At 42.0% G+C, this 17619-nt stretch overlaps 1 protein-coding gene across 3 annotated transcripts in view; it reads right to left on the reverse strand.

The window, feature by feature from the left end:
* SGMS1 (sphingomyelin synthase 1) overlaps positions 1-17619 on the reverse strand; it is a 308095-nt gene that overhangs the window by 76349 nt on the left and 214127 nt on the right. Inside the window, exon 1 of one of the 3 annotated variants that reach the window (XM_063434131.1) lies at positions 5032-5050. The exons of the other annotated variants lie outside the window; for them this stretch is intronic. The gene's annotated coding sequence lies outside the window, so the exon portion shown is untranslated. Of the gene's footprint in view, positions 1-5031; positions 5051-17619 lie in introns of those variants that run through there. 3 annotated transcript variants of the gene reach the window in all.

Raw genomic sequence — 17619 nt, forward strand, 5'->3', positions numbered from 1 at the left:
GTAACTCCTACCACCACGAGCACTTCAGTGGTTTGAAGTAGTCATGGTGGTAGGAGTCTATGTGCAGTGTTACTGCTTGAAATACTGCACATTCAGAGGTATTTCTAATTGTGTGCAAGGGGCTTGCTGCACTCCTGACACAAATAATGTTGCTAGCCCAGAACTCCAGACTGCCTAATATCAATTCTGTGCATTTTTTTTACGTCTGCCTAAAGACGTAAAATTTCTCTCCATTGCTGGCAGAGCAGCTGCAAGAGGAAAATAGCTTTCTTCTCCCTCCCTCTGCTACTTGAATAGTTCTCGTTTTTTTTTTTGTTTTTTTTTTTTATTAAAATCTTTCTCGTACCCTCTCTTTCCTTGCCGTTTCTGAGACAAAACAGTCAAATTAAAGGTTTCTCTATGAGAAGTCTGTGATTGGATCGTACAAGTGCAGGTACAGGTCAGGACGGTGCAGTCACACAGAACATATTGAAACCTCTATCTTCTTTTACAGCATGTGTCTATATCGGGAGTGCGGGAGAGGAAACTAATGCCCCGTTTCCACTGAGCAGTTCAGGTCGGTACGGTCTGGTATGCTATTTTGAGTGTTTCCATTATGAAAGTGGCCCATACAACCGAACCAGACCGCACCATTCCTGGGCTCCCTTCAGATGTAGGTCCATAGGAAATGGTACGGTACGGTTAGGGCGGAGCTACTGGCGTCACAGTATACAATCCATTGATTGGCGGACAGGAAAATGTCAATGCTCATGACAAATTACACGGTAGGCATTTGGTCTAAACCCCGCATGCTCCCTGGTGGTCAGACTTGCAGTGGAAACGCTTACCTGAATAGGCTGGACCATTCTAACCCTTCCGAACCGAACCACACCGCTCTGTGGAAACGAGGCATAAGTTTCTAAAGGAGGGGAAGCATGTAAGGTTTGCAGGCATTCATACACTCTGCCTCCTGCTTCCCCCTTGGCAGGCAGCATTTTAAAAGGCATCTGGTCACAGCATATCATTTAAATCTACTACCTGTATCACCAGTGATTTGGGTCTAATTAAGCTGGTGGCTGGGAGAAATAGCAGCAGTCTGCTTAATTATAATAATAGTAAAATAAACAAAAACAAAAAAACACCTAGATCTTGTCACCCCAAATTCAGCTGTGCTAGCCAAGGCTGATGTATATTCCTACTTCTAACACTGCTTTCAAAGGAAACTCAGAGACAATCAGCCACTACCTGAATATAGCCAACTATCACAGGAAGATAATTTGTAAAAGTTTAAGGCAGACATAGTCTTAGGGAAAATGCAATTTATAATTATTAATTCTAATGAAACAGGTGATGAATTTCATCTATTTGTGCACCCGACCAAAAAAAGAAAAAAAAAAAAGAAAACACATTTTCAAATATAAAGTATTTCTAGATCTTCAAAGTGAAAACTACGCCGGTTTCAGAGAAACACTGTTGAATCGTGATTCTGCGTGTCTTCCCTTTAATGTCAGAGGAACAGTTTTACTATTCATGCTGCTAAAGGGAAGTTGAGTTTTCTTTTTAGCAATTAAAGGGGAACTACCAACATTGGGTCACCAACCACATCTCCTTACTTTACTGGTATTGGAGAGGCTGTATGTTCTGTGGCTCTAAAATGCAGAGGGAAAATGCTTCCAGCAAGGTTAAAAATGGAAAGCTTAGAATTATTGAGATACACACTTTAGGATGTGAACACATGCATGTGCTGAATGTATCTCACCATTCTCACCCAATAATTTCCGAAAGGTGTCGTTTGGTATGTGTAAATTAGTTAGAAAAAAATATTTCTTCTCTAGAAATAAAAATAAAAATAGAAATATTTATATATATATAAAAAAAAAAAAAAAACAACAAGAGAGAGAGACGCCTTACCACGGCAGACAGGTTGGCAAACAGACGGATGCGTGTCAACGTTTTGGAAAGAGGGACAGCAATACATTTAAACCAGGCATTTTAGGGAGAATGGTGAAACAAAGTTTAGTTTTATTTCACTCAACAATAAAATCTGAAAAATGTAACATTTTCTCTAGACTCTGAACTTGTGTCCCTGCATGGTGTAATCTAGATAAATCTGTCAAACTCTGTACTTTTTGTGTGCATTTACCTATCCAGTGCAAGACGATGTTGGCGGAGGGTTTTCACCTACTCTAACAACTAAAGCTGGAGTTAATGAAAGATAAGCTCTGTGTGGGTTTATCTAGCAGACTGACATAAGATAAACTCTTTAAATATAAACAGAAGTCAAGTGAGTAAAAAACCTAGCAGGTCCACAAACTTGCAACTGTTTTAAAGTAATATCCGTTCAGCTTAGAATCTTGTAGATACAAAAAAATAGCCAGTTAAAAACAGAATTCAATCTTGATAGAATTCATTATTGTGAAAGCAATGTATTACAGTGTTTCAATAACAACTACTTGGCACAAGAGAGGGGGAGAGGGGTGTGGTTGTGTTGTTTTTGTTTTGTTTTTTGCTTGTAATAACCCTTTGAAATATTAACCAGCATTGGTCCAGAGACTAGATGTGCATACAAAGTTACCCCAGAGTTGTCTCAGTAATAAATACTCCATTTTTTACTTGTTTAAGTTTTTTAAAAATTAACAGGGTTATTTACTAAAGTGAGACTTCAGAATTAATTTTAGATTTAAAGCCACAGTTGCTGAACTGAAAGCTCCCTACATTTGAAATGCTCTTTGAATTCACTTGTAATTATTTTAATGCCGTGTTAATATGTGTAAATTATTTATTTTATAAATAATATAATGTGTTAAATACATAAATAATGTCCGCAAAGCCTCCTATTTTGGTCTAAGTGGTTAAATATTTTTTCTTTCCCTTTTAGAATCATCTGTCCACAATGGTTTATGAGATATGTATCTCCAGCAGCTGCTATCAATTTATTATGTCCTCTATTTACTGTATTGCAAAGAGCGCTGTAGAGGGGAAGATATATTGTAAAGTTATATAAAGTGACACTAATTTGAATGGTAGTTGTCCAAGTGCTTGGAGTATCACTTTAATGAATAGACCCATCCATCATGTATGTAAAGATGAGGTTTCTTAAAAATAAACATTAATACACAGAAAATACACCCAATGTATCGCACACTTAGAATTTATGAGAAAAATCGCAACACGTTGGTCCCTAGTGCCAACCCGTTTGGCCCATATCTTTAGACATTCCTTGGACAAATTTTGGAGATGTGGCCTAGAAACAGGGACGATGTCACACATATGGTGGGAGTGCTTGATAATACGCCCTTTCTGGCAAATGATAGCTGCTGTTATATAGTCTGTAACAGGTTTGACAGTGCAACCATTAGCCAAATTCTTTATACTCTTTATGTTGCCGGAAACACTAACCAAACAACAAGGTACACTAGATGAGCTAAAACCAGCTTGAGATCTGAGCGGGGACCCACCGAAGGGCAGGCTAATTGAGCTGTTGTCCGTTCTCACCTCTCTTGCTACTTGTTTTTCTCTCCTGAAGTTTAAAGAGCAATCCAGACATTGGCTATACCTCACTGATGATACCTTAAAAGGTTGAAACGATCATCTGGGGTTGTTGCATCTCTCGCGCAGAGGGAACTTGCTGGCATTTTGGATCTGGACTGCCCGTATGGGTGGAACCAGTCTGATATGCTTCAGATATGTTCTCTCTGTAATGGCACTAGATGAGCTAAAACCAGCTTGAGATCGAAGCGGGGACTCCCTAAGGGGCAGGCTAACTGAGCTGCTGCTCACCTCTCTTGCTACTTGTTTTTCTCAAACAACAAGGCATGCTCGGCTTCCATGTCCTTCTAGCGGCCAACTTATCGATCGCAAGGAAGTGGAAGTCGACGACTGCCCCACGGAGGCATGACATGTGACGCCAGGTCACAACCAATGGTAGCTATGAGAAAATGGCTTATCTGAGCTCTAATAGAGGTTGAGGTCTCATGTACAACTGGAAAACCTGGGATGATATATTTAGGTCCAAGCCTCTGCTGGAGACAGCACATGTACTCATTTCCCAGGTTGTAAGTGAACATCTCCAAGGGTCCCAGCCATCAATAGCTATATTGATCTATTACATAGTTCAAGATATCAAGCTTAGGCTCCTACACTGCGTAACCCTGAACATTCCCACCAACACAAAACGCCCTATGACTAACCAACCCACGTGACCACTGCAGTGAACGCTTTTTTTGTCTTCTACTATACTACTTTCCTACCTTCCTTTTTCCATACTTTACTATCCCTCTCCACACTCTTAGACATGTTATTCAATACAAAGTTGGTCATAATACACATTGTTATGAGGATTATACAGGAAACGACAAAAAGACAAGGTCACAAGATTAGTAAACTTATTCGACTCATATACTATGTGTTGACAATGTTACGATGCTTGTTTTAAAACGTTATATTATAGCTGTATACGAGCTAACGACGGGGCTTGTCCGTCGTAATGCCTCTTAATGTTTAACAACGATATGCTCTTGTATTATCCCTGCAACTTTGTGTAACTTGTATAATAATAGAAAAAAAAGAGAAAAAATTATTAAAATAAACAAACATAATCATAAATACACTATTAGGTATTGAGAAATATTTAATGTTATACCAGGTACTGGAACATAAGCAGTTTGGAATGTACGTCATTTCATTATCTTCCATTTATAACGTCAAGTTGCACCATTACACAATGGAAAACAAACATTTTGATTGATACTAGGTTTCATAAGTAAAAACAAGTATTTAAGACAAATTCCCGAACTCTCTGATCCAGAACAAATGTTAATACTAGTAATTATCTATAGGAATGTATACGTATCTGCTCACCAATTCAAATATAATTCCTTGCTCTGCATTGTCTTACAATGAAATTACAAAATTGTGATGTATTATAAAATCTAGACTGGCGTTCTTTTTAAACCATATAGTCTAATTCAAATTTTGTGCTACCTATGCTTGCATTTGTTTTCTGGAAAATTTCGACACTACATAATAAAAATAAAGCACACTCTCGCTTACCCCAGCTATTCACAGCTTCTAATATCTGTGGTCTAGTTTCAGTATGTTATTCTATGTGGCATATGCCTCTAGGGATCACGAAATCTCTGAAACTATCTGCTTCCTCATATCTATAATCAAGCCACACCTATAATAAAAGCTAATGTTTTACATGTTTTACATAGGGTATAATTTGCTACCCGGCAACTAGATAGTACTGTTCGTGGCCTGCATACTTATATACCTTAAAACCCCAAAAAATAAACTGTGCTGTGTTATCGTATTACACATTTGTATATAAAGTTCAAAGGTTTATATATTTGTACTTTAAAATGTTATTGATTAGTTTAATAATCTTAAAGGCACAGCGCACTTTATTATTTGGTTTTTCTTCATTATGTGTTTTGAGCTTTTTCACACTAAAGAGTGCACCTTATTTCCACTGTTACGGACTATTTTATATATCCACTTTAAACAATATTCAGCGCCATATTTTACACTTGTAATTTTGTATATACTTAAAAAGCTTTAAATATTTCTAGAAGCTTGCAGTTAGATGCAGGAATTAGATTTCTTAAGTGGTCAGGGAAGAGAAACAAGCATAGAGTCATAGTAAATAGTTTATATTAAAAACAAAACACACACACAATTTGATCTATCTACAGCTTCGCTTTGGTCAGGGTTAGGCAACCTTTTGCAATCCAGCAGTTGTGGATATATCTCCCGTAATGCTCTTACAACTACAATGATGGCAAAGCACCAGGGAAGACATAGTGCACATCGGAGGTGCCAAAGGTTGCCTACCCCTGGCTTAGGCGATGGTTCCTCTAACTAAAATAGCTCATTTAGAATTTTTTTACAAATTCCTGCCCCTACAGACGCTATTCTTCCCTCAGGGTTATCGGCATTAACATATTATTGCTAGCAATTCCGATTCAACATAATAGCGATATAAAGTAAATTAAAAAAGGAAATAATGCTGATAGCGCAATCAGAAATTTAGCACTAGATTGTCAATTTTGTGGGTTCCTCTGGGAGGTGGAAGGACAATTAAGAAACGTAAAAGTAAAAAGGAAATTCACATGGGTGAATTAATTTGTCTTTGGACATAGTACATTCCAAACACAAATTGCAGAACTTCCGTTAAAAATACAAAAAACATGCAATCCACCAGCAGCACTGCTTCATTAGAAATTCCCTGTGGTTAAAACAATATGAATAAAATTTTTTTTTAACCTTATCCCAACACTTGAAAATATTTTTGAAACTGTTTTAATGTTAGCTGGATGGGAGGGGGATTATTTAATCAGAGGAGAGGAGTAATAAAAGCATCTTAACCACTACATGCTGATGTAGTGGTTATGGTGCCATTATGCGGCAGGCACCGTCCCCTGGTTCTTAGACAAATCATTTCAGTGGCCCCTGCTCACTATGCTTCCTAATAAGGAAGTGGATCTTGGCAATGGATAACTTTAAAATATGGGTGAAATTAAAGGACCACTATGGACATCATGACAACTTCATCTTCAATGGACAGTGCTCTTCCTGCAGGATCCTCTGCTTCTACTCACTGCACCCCACCTCCCTCACACCCCCTAAAAAAAACAAAAAACAACATGAGAAACACTCATCAGACTTCATAACGTGTTTCAAGTGCCAAGTACCCACAAATATGTCTAAGACCACCATGTCATACATTCGCTGGAATGGTGTAAGGCTTGCAACCATTGAATTCTAGGGCAATAGAAATGCATTTAAATCAGTAGAACATTAATAGTTTATTTAAAACCGTGCAAGACACTTGCAAAAATCTAATTATAGAACTCAAGATAAAATCATATCAGGAGATCTGAGCAGTTATTCATTGCTGGAATTCAAAACATGGGATTTGACAGTATAAGCTTTTTGTACTGTAACAATTTTACCACATGACAGGAGGCTTCCTATTTTTCATTAAACTCTCTTTACTAACTCACACAGCAGTAAAGAAAAGTAAAACATTAACCAATCAAAATGCAATAGGAAGCATAGTATTCACAGTGATAAGGCTCCTCCCCCTCTTTCTTTACTGCTCCATCAGCAGATAGGTCAGAGTTTTTGGCTCTTCCCTCAGTTGTATTGAATTGTGTTACCTTTTATGATTTATGTGTGTGTCCCCCATTCCCCCCCCCTTTTTACATTGTACTGTCTCCTCTCAGGAATTATTCCCTGAGTTTTTTTCCTTCCCTGCCCTCAGGGACTTGTATTTGTATATTGGTATCTTTCCCTCAATCTATATTTTATTTCTATTTATTTCTATTTATCTTGACTTTGGTTATATCTTTGGTTATATTATTTTCCATCCGTTTTTTACTGGTCCCACGGCACTTTCCGATCTCACTTTCCCCGAGATCGGATCGTTGGTTTAGTTCATGAGGGTAACGCTCACCCTCCAACCTAACCGTTCTCCTCGCGGCCTCTCAGCCGCAATCAATAGCCGGCACGACGGGAAACCCCTTTCCCGTCTCTCCGGCGGCCATATTGGATCTCGCGTCTCGCGAGATTTACGGCCGCCATCTTAGGAGACCCGTGATCTCCGTCATCTCGGCTCCCGACTGCAAATAAATAGCACACCATCCAAGCAGGGGTCAGCAGGTTAGTTTCCTTTGCATATCTAACCTACTATAACGACTGTCAGTCCCATACAGTGGTGGACCACTATACCCTTACTGATAATAGGTGGATTTTGTGCCACCTTCCTATATATATATATATATAACTGGGTGAGGCCCTTTCAGTATTGCTGCTTTCAGGTGGATTTTGTGCCACCTATATATGTATATAATCAGGTGAAGCCCTGTAATCTTCTATGCAGGTGGATTTTGTGCCATCCTCATATACATATACATACCTGGGTGAAGCCCAGTGCAAAAACCCAATCTACCCTGCTGGGGAAGCTGGTATTCTTATACCACACACTTGGATTTTACATACCCACCCTGCTGGGGTGCTTACAGTCTTATTTTATTTTATATATACTTATACCCTGTTGGGTTCTTCAGGTACCACTGGTACCATCACCTACTGTGATCCACACCACAGACTGACCCCTAGCCCAACGTATACCCTGTGCCAAACAAGATTCTAATCTATACCGGTCCTGCTCTTAAAACACTATGGAAACTTCCCCAAACCCTGCAGATTTTAAAGCTATGATTACTGAAGCCATCTCCGCATCTATGGAGAAAGCGCTTTCCAGGGTCATGACGGCATCAGCCGATCTAACCATGTCTTCCACCCCACACCATGACTATGATTCTGAGGCTTCAGAATCGCAGACACAAGCTGACCCACGACCTATCAAACGCCACTGGAAGGGCGAAAAGGGGAATGTTGTCCCGGGCAAAGTCAAGGCTCCAACCAAACGCCATAAGCCGACCCGACCTACCCCCGCCCCACAACACGACTACTCCTCGGATGAGGGGGAAGATCACTCGCACTCCATGGCTGTACTAGACGAGTGGAGGGCTGCGGATTCCGACTCACATGACGATGAGTGGGGCTTGGACGCCGGATCCCATACCGGTTTCTTACGAGGCACATTCCTGGATGACATCCAACTACCGGATGACCTCGCGTCTGCCCAGGAAGAGGGGGAAGCCATCCTGGACCCCACTGGGCAACGCTTCTTCGACCCTCATAATATCAGACATCCACGCTTGGCGGACTGGACCCCCCCGAACACCTCTCCAAATTTATGCACCTGTGGCTCCGCAAACCGCTGGACAAAACGGTGCGTAACCGCCTACACTCCGAATGCCCTCGCCCTTTGCTCCCTGACCATGTAGCTCAGACCCCCGAATTTGACCAGGTCATGACCACCTTCATGTCTCGGGATGGCCGTGACCCCCGAAGAGGCGTGGAAAAAGGATTCCACGGAGTCCAGGATAAATTGCTGGACTCCATTGGCCCACTTGCCCGCATCATGTATTTGGCGGATTACGCTTTTACACGGGCTGACCAGTTTGAAACCAGCATGGTAAAAGAATGGGCTCATGATATAAGAGAATGGGCACAAAGGTGCTTCTGTTTTGTTGGTAACACCAACGCAGCCCTCTTCTCTGAGAGGCGTAAAGCAGCATTGCTCCGCATTGACGGTAAACTGGTGGAATTGGGCACCAAGGAGTTAGGAACGCTGGCACAGGGCAAATTGTTTGGAGAAGCTTTCTTGAAAGAACTGAACAAACATGTTAATATATTCACATCCCTTAATAAAGCTCAGTCTTCGATGAAACGGGTCTTCAGGGGCTACCCCAGTCGGGGTGTTTTTGGACGGGCTGGCCGCCATAGGGGCAATGCAGCCAGCCACTTCTGGCCATCAGGCCCCCGTTCCCACAGACCTCAGCCCTTCTACCCGGAAGTGGGCTTCAGACAACCCTTCTCCTATACCAGAGGAGCCGACCGAGGCAGAGCACGCTTCCCCACAGGTAAGCAGCTCTTTGACTCCTGTACCATTTTCCCCACGTACTGCAGGTCGTATCGCTCTATATTTTCAGAACTGGACCACCATCTCCGCGGACGCATGGATCCGCCAGACGGTGCAAGGCTACATCATCGATTTCGTGGACATCCCAAGCCAGACTACCCCCCCACACCCTATACAGTGCTCCGCGGAGGATCGCCAACTCATCGACCGCGAACTGCAAGAACTCCTGACGAAGGGGGCGATCAAATCCACTCCAAACGAAGAGGGTTTCTTCAGCAATATTTTTCTGGTGAAAAAGAAAACGGGAGATTTCAGACCAGTCATAAATCTGAGGAGGCTCAACGCGTACGTAATGTACCGGCATTTCAAAATGGAAGGCATCTACCTTCTAAGAGACCTCCTTCAAGACGGGGACTGGTTCACAAGATTGGACCTCAAGGACGCATACTTGTCAGTACCCGTCCACATCTCATGCCGAGAATTCCTCAGGTTTCAGTGGCACGCCCTACCATGGCAGTTCACATGCCTTCCTTTCGGCCTCAGCTCAGCCCCATGGTGCTTCACCAAGCTGCAGAAGCCAGTAGTTGCACATCTACGAACACAAGGCATTCGTTGCATTATCTACCTGGACGACCTGCTTCTGTTTTGCTCAGACAAGTCCAGACTGACTCAATACACGCGATATACCATCCGATTTCTGACGTCCCTAGGATTTGTGGTGAACCACCAGAAGTCGGCGATATCTCCAGCCCAGACCATACAATTCTTGGGCTTCGAGATAGACTCCACGTCCAGCACTCTGCGACTGCCAGCTTCAAAGATCACGGCCATCAGAAAATAACTACGCCGGGTCATCCGCTGCCACTCCATTCCACTCCGCAGCTTGGCGCGAATAGTAGGACTATTATCCGCTTCCATCCAGGCAATCTTCCCGGGGCCACTCCACTACAGAGCGATGCAATGCCTGAAGACGTCCTTCCTTCGCCAGAACCCTTCCTACGATCAAACCATCCCGGTAACGGAGGAGGTCAAACAGGAACTCAGATGGTGGTTGGACAGCATGGAGGCATGGAACGGCCGGGCCATCTTTGGGAGCTCACCTGACAGTCCTGGAATCGGACGCCAGCCTCTGGGGCTGGAGCGCCACTTGCGAAGGCAGGTCGACAGGCGGCGCCTGGAGTTCCCAAGACCTCAACCTTCACATAAATTGTCTGGAACTCCTGGCGGGGTCGTTCGCGATCCGCAGCCTGGCAAGAGACAGGTCGAACTGTTGCATCCTCCTCCGGTCTCTGCGGTCTGCTACATCAACCGCTTGGGAGGTGCACGATCCCGACTCCTCTCGGAGATAACGAAACTGATCTTCGACTTCTGCCTGCCACGCAAAATCTCCCTCATAGCAGAATATCTCCCGGGAGAAACGAACCTGACTGCGGACTGGTTCTCGCACCACTGGCGAGACAGCAGCGACTGGAGAGTGGACCCACAGATCTTCCAGCGCCTCTCGTACGGGAGGGGTCCCTTTCACCTGGATCTGTTTGCATCACGCAACAACAAACAGACAACGAACTACTTCAGCTGGCTCCCGGACCCGGGGAGCAGGGCAGTGGACGCATTCCTCCAACCATGGCCAACCAGAGGAGCATATGCTTTTCCCCCGTTCGCCATGATAGCGAGGACAATTCAGTACCTAAAGACCCAACGAGGGTCTCTGCTCCTCATCGCTCCCCTATGGCGGGGCCAACCCTGGTTCCCGGACCTCCTAGCATCGTCCTTCATGGATCCACTTCTCATACCATCCTATCCAACGCTCCTCACGGACCCGAAAGGCAACCCTCATCCTCTCATCCTGGAAGACCTCTCATCACCTTAGTGGCTTGGACTCTTTCAGGGGTGCCTGGCAAACCAGCGAGTTATCGCAGGCAGCTAGAGATCTCATATGGGATTCATGGGCTCCAGGTACCAGGCGATGTTACCTATCAGCTTGGAATTCCTGGTCCTTTTGGTGCAGTGAACGGAACATCGATCCCTTTACTGCCCCTGTAACGGCCATTTTGAATTTTCTTTCCTTTCTTTTTTCCGCGGGTCGTTCTTACCGCTCTCTAAACGTCGTACGCTCCGCGATTTCGGCGGCCCATGTCCCGGTCATGGGGATCCCCGTATGGAAAGACCCCCTGGTCTGCAGACTTCTGAGGGGCATTCGGTTACAGAGGCCCCCAAAACCCAAATACTCCCGCTTATGGGACGTCGAAGTGGTCCTACGATTCCTGAGGGACTGGCCGGAGAATGATAGACTATCCCTCCGACAGCTCTCAGCCAAACTGACGCTCCTGCTCTGCCTAGTATCATTCCGCCGGGTATCGGACGTCCGTGCATTCAACGTCGACGCCTTTTCGGTCTCCCCAGAGGGAGTTACCTTTCGAGTCTCACGTCGGACGAAATCAGACTCTACGTCGGTCTTTTATCCATTCTTCCCTTCTGACCAACAGCTCTGCGTGGTTGCTACCCTACGTCGGTATGTGGAGGTCACATCTCCACTCAGAGTCTCCTGTTCGGGACAACTTTTGGTATCTTACATTAGACCACACGTGCCAGTCTCGGTTACTACCCTCGCCAGGTGGATAAGGTGGATTCTATCACTGAAGGGGGTGGAAGAGGTCTACGGAGCCCACTCCGTTCGCGGGGCGGCGGCTTCTTCGGCTTTCTCGGCGGGTGCTTCTCTGGCAGATATCCTACATTCCGCGGACTGGTCGCGAGAATCTACCTTTCGGACATTTTACTTCCGCCCGAGCTCAGGAGCAGCCTCATCTCTCCTGCATCAGCGTTAAAAAATGCAAAATAGGAAGCCTCCTGTCATGTGGTAAAATTGAAGATTATGCTAGCTTTAGTGTACTTATAATCTTAATTTTAGTAATGACAGGAGGCGAGTATTTTCCCGCCCATCCCTCCCTTGGGAGATAAGACTCAAGTAAGTATATATACCTCCTATGTCACCTCTGTCTCTATATTGCTTCAGTCTCTGTTTGTGTATGCTCACTCTGGACATTTATAGTCAGTAGACTTGGTTGTTTTACTTGTGTTTAGTGTTCTATTCAATTGTTATAGTCAGTAATATGATATTCCTGTAACTAATAGTGGGCTGTTACCTTTAATTTAACCAGTTTCCAGACCGGTACCTAACCTATTTCACGTTCTCTTTCAGTGTAATTCCGTGGCTTTACAGCTCATTCTCAGGACGGACACCGTTGCAACTTCACCTGTTCAAATTTCGTTATTGGATAGTCGCCCGTTGGTGCATGTTACTGGACTTTGGACTCTGTGGAACTTTATTCATGATGTCGCTTTCGAAAGAGGGGGAGGAGCCTTATCACTGTGAATACTATGCTTCCTATTGCATTTTGATTGGTTAATGTTTCACTTTTCTTTACTGCTGTGTGAGTTAGTAAAAAGAGTTTAATGCAAAATACTCGCCTGTAATTACTAAAATTAAGATTATAAATACACTAAAGCTAGCATATTCTTCAATTTTATCTTCAGACCGCAATACTTCCGTATTTCAGGTTATTCCCTTCCCGTTACATCAATAATAGCCATACCAGCCATGGAGGAGAAAATAAACACGTGTCCCTTAATCCTAAAATTGCCAGGGTTGGTGCACCTCAGTCTGTTCCAAAGCAAGACACGATATTTAGAGTGTAAGCCCCATTCATTGTCTGATTGCTGCAGAATCCACGCGCAATTATGCATATGTGTTTTACCATTCCAACTTAAACAAAGACATCCTTCTAAAACGTCTTCTTTAGATCAATTTAAAAAGTCGGACATTTTAAAAGGAGAGTTGTGTTCAAAGCTGGTATGGTAAGATACATATACACATTAGCTTTCTTAATTCTGAGACCTTCTGGTGTGTATTCTAGATTTCAGGCAAACTAAGAAGGGAGCCTCTGTGAATTCACAGAGGTTAATGATGTATGTACGATCTTGTAGATACAGCGTGAAAGAATGGTCTGTTTAATACCGTGCAAATACTCAACTTTTGTTTCATGAAAAATCTCTGCATGGGCTTAGATTGTGTCGAGATGCAACATTCTCTGCAAGGCTGGTAGATAATGATGCAATTCAGAGCATATTTACTTAGAGTTAGGTCTTTGACTTGATTATATGAAAAGAGAAAAAAAAACTATGATTTATCAATTTTAAGATCAAGGCTTGCAGGCTAACAGGACAATTAGGAAAACAAAATAGGGAGGAGATGTATTTAGAAATTCTCTACCACATTAATTATTTTACTACGTGGGAAAATGTCAATAACTGACCAGGAAATTGCAAATCTTAAAGGGACACTATAGGCACCCAGACCACTTCAGCTCATTTTTTTTTTTATAAACTCCAATGTTTACATTGCACTACTCACACAGCCACTAGAGACACTTCGGGAATGTTATTGGGCTTTTGGTCCATTTACTGACACTGGACGTTCTCATGCTCTGCATTGCACTTGCGGCACTTTCCGCGATTGCGCATTAGCGCGCCCTTGTCGCGTGATGTCTTGGGAAGCGGAGACGTGACCAAGCGCCGAGGGATATCAGCACTGAGATCAGGCAACTAAACAAAGGGTTTATAACCCTTTATTCACCATGGCGGCGGGCCCAAGGGAGTGAGAGTCAGAGGGGACACTATAGCATCCATGCAAACCAAAAGAGCCATTTGGGAAAATCTCTCCAATGCAATTATTTGCTCAGCTCTGCTATTAAGTCTTAAACCAACAAGTGAGGACAACTGACCATGGAATCATACATTTAAGGCTAAGGAAGTCTAATCGTTAAAGCTTCAACTCCACAATCTTGGTGTAAGATTTGCAATTCCCTTTTCAAATCTTCTCATATCCCGGTTCAGTGAATAACCTACTATGTTAAAGGTTGTGCCGGGTAAAGCAAAACACATGTCAATAATAAACGTGCTGCTCCAATTAATGTGTAATGAAATCATTCTAATGTATGCTCAGTAACTGTTGCCTATAGCAAGATAAAGAATATTACACAAGTAATATGACTAATGCTATTTGTTCCTTTAATCTATATCTCATGTGATTATCTTGGGCTGTGTAAACTAGAATTAACCCTTCACAGTACAATTTCACATTATTTTAACTTTTAGTTTGTTGTACCTTTCCTCTTACAGGGACACTCCACTGCCCAAATACAAGAAATGAATTGTCCGATTGCAGACATTCCAGTGAAGCTCAATGAGAAGTCTCTCCAAGGCAGGTGCATTGAGCAATTGCTGCCTCTTGAGTTTAGTTCCACTGAGCTAAACAACCAGGAAGTAACATGACTGATTGATTGACTGATAGACAGCTAGGGGGTGTAACAATGTTAAGTTATAAACTTTCTATTGAAATCTGCCCTTTCTGCAAAATGAAAATAAAAGAGGACACACTCTTTACACATAAAGCGTTTTAGCAAGCAAAAGGACTTTAGTGATGTGGAGTATTCCTTTAATGTAATTTTACTTGTTTCCAAAATAAATTGTTTAGTAACTATTTACACCACTCCACGCACACCCCACCAATCTAACATTCAGCTTTAAAGTTGATCTACAATAAGATCCTTTTCATCCAAGTTTTTAGGGTTCATAACGCTCTCTAGACATCTGTGATTACATATTTAACCATTAAGGTGTTCATGGCTGCATCAGCTGCTTTTGTGTTTTTCAAACTTGCCCCTACTCACTCTATGAAAACTTAATTAAAAAAAAGTCTCTTTACGATACAAAGAGCAGGGGTGTTGCTAGGATGAAAAAAAATTATCAGGGGCTCAAGCCCAAAAATTATTTGATGGTCCCTACCTAAAACCCCATCCTTATGTCATTGTCAGAGTTATTCACTAGACACGGATATGTTTGCAAATTGTATCAGAAAGGCAAATTTAGGCTAGAACAGCTAAGCTCTTTTTATCTCAATTTTGCCATAATTTGCAAAAATGTGTAATTTATTGAATAACCCTTTGTGGATTTCTCCAAATACATTTCTACCAGGTATGGAAAGTCAAGTGAGAATGGAATCCTGAGACTCCCAGGGTCAGCACTGTCTCCATACCTACAACGTTATGTAACCATTGTGAAGTGTATACGCACCTATAGTAACACAGACTCATAAAATACTGTCACTAGTTATTAGCTAAACCTCTCTGTACTTTAAAAACAGCATAATACAGTTTTCTTGTGTTGGGCAGAACATTTGGGAAAAATGATCATAGACGTCTCGAGAGCGTTGAAGAAAAACAAAACAAAAAACTAAACAAAAACTAAATTAAAAACAGTAAACTAGAATACAAATTTTAAGCCACAGGAACAGAACTGGAAAATTCCTCCAACACTATCTTTCCAGCTATTGGCTATTTAAGTCTAAAATTAGAAATTCCCATGTCCTTTCTGAACATTTCCCCGGTTTACTCAGTAACCCTGAACAGCCTTGCATTTCACAGAGCAAATGTTTTCATCTGCACAATGTTATAAGCTAAACCGTTCACAAAGCTAACCAAAATATAATCTGATTTATAAATAATTTTGTTTGCCGTTACGTGGGTTTCTTTTGAGGTGGTTTGGCATGGCACACAGGCACTGTGGTCACGCATGCCGTCAATATGTTTGTACTGGATGAGATTATACACTACACTGGGACTTATGATACTTTTCTTATCCCCTCCAGAGCAGAGAACATGAATCTACCAAATTATTCATGTAATGCACTGCAACAATTTGTATTATAAGGTTCGCTCTAACAAATATATGCACTAAGATGTATATATTAAATTAGGTGTCCTTGTACAGGTTACATAGGGCATGAGTATGTATTCACTTTATATAGTGTTAACATGTAACATGTTACATTACAGAAGAGGGGTTGTACAGGAGTTGAAGAAGTATACAGTGTATGTATACTTTATTTACATATCACTAATGTATGCTTAGTTACAGTTACTTAATAGAAGAGAGTTGGTACATGAAGTATACCAGTTATATGGTGTGTGGGTGTGTGTGCATATATTTTATTTAGGTCTAACAGGTGTACTTAATTACATGTTTAATACAGATAACTGTTCTACCGAATAACTGGATACATTGTTGTATAGGGACAACAATGCAACATTAAAGGGTTACTCCTATTATTATATATCATTTAACTTTATAATGGTTTTGATTAGACTAAGTCTTCCTATCTTGGATTCTGCCCCCCAGTCAAAGGAAAAAAAATACAAACAGGGCCAAGTTTTCCCATACGTCAATGAATACGAGTTAGATTTGCAATTTACTATAACTTCCGACATAAAGGAGATCTCTTTTTCTATTTATTGCTTGAAGGGAATATTAGATCTGTTAGAACATAGATTAGGAATTGCCCTACCATCTTTAGTTTTGAATTTCATGCGTGGGTCTCAGACTCAGATTGAGTATAGATTACCCAAAAATAAACGCTATAATACTGCATGTCAGAATAATAGGAATTGTTATCCCATACTTACAATAAGGGGGAACGATATTCAGACCTCTTATATAAATACAGGCACAGAACCTGTATTTGTACTCCATTTAGCATGGAATCTCATGCTATAGTTGCCCTATTTTATGATAAACAGAAGTTTAAGGTGAGTGCGAGACTTGGTAGGATGTTGGGTTCAATTCTTTGACCGAGTGATATCCATCCCACTGCACACTTAATGTGGCTTCATAATAAGCATGTGGCTTCAAATGTAAATGTGAAATGTAAATGTTATAGATTTGAGAAGTAGAGTAATTTCTTCACCTCTAACATCATAGAATGTATTCAATTCTGATGCTACTAAGGAGCTTGTCCATGCTCTTGTAATCTCTTGCATGGATTATTGGAACTCTCTCCTAATAGGTCTTCCCACAAGTCGTATTGCCCCGCTACAGTCTGTAATGAATGCTGCAGCTAGACTGATTTTCCTCTCCTGTCGCTCCTCTCCCCTCTGTCAGTCCATTTGGCTTCCTGTATCCTATAGGAGTCAATTCAAGGTACTAATCCACACCTATAAAGCACTGACCAATTTTAGCCCCTCTTATATTTCTTCACTGATCTGCAGGTATGCCCCTTCTTGGTCTCTCCGCTCTGCCCATGACCTTCT

Source organism: Pelobates fuscus, chromosome 10, assembly GCF_036172605.1.
Source record: "Pelobates fuscus isolate aPelFus1 chromosome 10, aPelFus1.pri, whole genome shotgun sequence".
Classification (NCBI taxonomy): Eukaryota; Metazoa; Chordata; class Amphibia; order Anura; family Pelobatidae; genus Pelobates; species Pelobates fuscus.